Raw genomic sequence first — 1,564 nt, forward strand, 5'->3', positions numbered from 1 at the left:
TCGATAACGCGTGCTGAAGCGTCTCGACGAGCTCCTACGACGTATACTGGGGCTTGATAGTGTCTCGGGCACAAGATCGCGTTAGTGGGTTATCGACTGCCGTCACGCTGGACGCTGAGAAGACGCTCCTTTCGTCGTGACGATCACTGTTGTGACGCATTCTCGGAACGGACTCGCTAAGGCGTTCCGCGCGTGATCGACTCGAGAGCGAGTCGATGACACTGAAGGAGACGGGGAACGTGGTCGCGTTGGTGCGACAAGGGTAGAAGAAACTACGCGGCTACGATATCGTCGACGGTGCGTTTAGAAACCCGGACGTTCAGGCCTTTAGTGAGGATCGAGCGTTTCGGCGGAACGATGAAGACCACTCAGTTGTGTTGTCGACGGCGTTCCCGGCACGGGACGAGGCTTTGAGAGTCGCTAAGGACGGTTGTGTACCGTGACGGATGGAACGGTGTTGGTCGAAGTGTGTAATGCTTCCGCGGAAGAGGTAGAGATCAAGTCTGCCGCGTACGTCGCTGCTGTAACCATCGTTCCCAAGTCGGCGTTCGCAACTAGAGTCTCTAAGTCAGATGAAACGACGAGGAACGTAAGCGCAGTGCTGAGTACGGTGAAGGGGAACGTGCCGGCTGAAGCTGGAACGATCGAGGCTGAGATGAGTGCCGCCATGGACGACAGCGAGGAAGACGACTTCGAAGTGGACTTCGAAGACTCGTCACTTGGAGCAGAACAGAGGGGTCTCTTCGCGAAGATGTTGAAGGACCTGAGAGACTTATTCGTCGAAACTTTAAAGAAGCCTGGGAGGACGGACCTGCTACGATTTAGTATAGACACCGGAGATCACGCGCCTATTAAACAGCCTCCGTACAGAGTGTCGAAAGCTGAAGGAGATGTCATGGAACCAGAGATTCAAGAATACCTGGATCTCGGCCCCTTCAGACCGTCGACAAGCCCGTGGGCCAGTCCTGTGTTGATGATACGGAAGCCTGATGGTGGCGTAAGATTCTGCATCAATTAACGGAAACTAAACGCTGTGACCGTGAAGGGCAGTTATCCAATGCCTTTGATCGACGACATCCTGGACGTTCTGGGGAACGCGAAGCTTTTCTCCACTATGGACATCGCTTCGGGATATTGGAACGTTCCAATGGATCTCGATAGTGTGGAGAAGACGGCTTTCACGAGCAAATTCTGCCTCTACGAGTGGTTGGTTATGCCGTTTAGCTTGTGCAACGCCGTGCCTGCGTTCGAGCGTCTAATGGAGAACGTTCTCGTTGATCTCAAGTGGAGGACGTGCCTCGTCTACTTAGACGACTGTGTTGTCTTCAGTGACGACTTCCCGACACATCTGATCCGAGTACGATAGGTTCTGGAACGTTTCCGAGCGGCAGGGTTCAAGTTGAAAATGAAGAAGTGCCATTGGGGACGTGACCAAGTGGCGTTCCTATGGCATATCGTGACTCCAACTGGAATCCTACCGAACCCTGAGAAGGCAAAAGCGGTGATGAACATCGAGAGACCGCATGACTTGCACACGGTTAGAGCATTCCTGGGTCTGACAAGC

Source organism: Phytophthora infestans, genomic scaffold, assembly GCF_000142945.1.
Source record: "Phytophthora infestans T30-4 supercont1.85 genomic scaffold, whole genome shotgun sequence".
Lineage (NCBI taxonomy): Eukaryota > Oomycota > Peronosporomycetes > Peronosporales > Peronosporaceae > Phytophthora > Phytophthora infestans.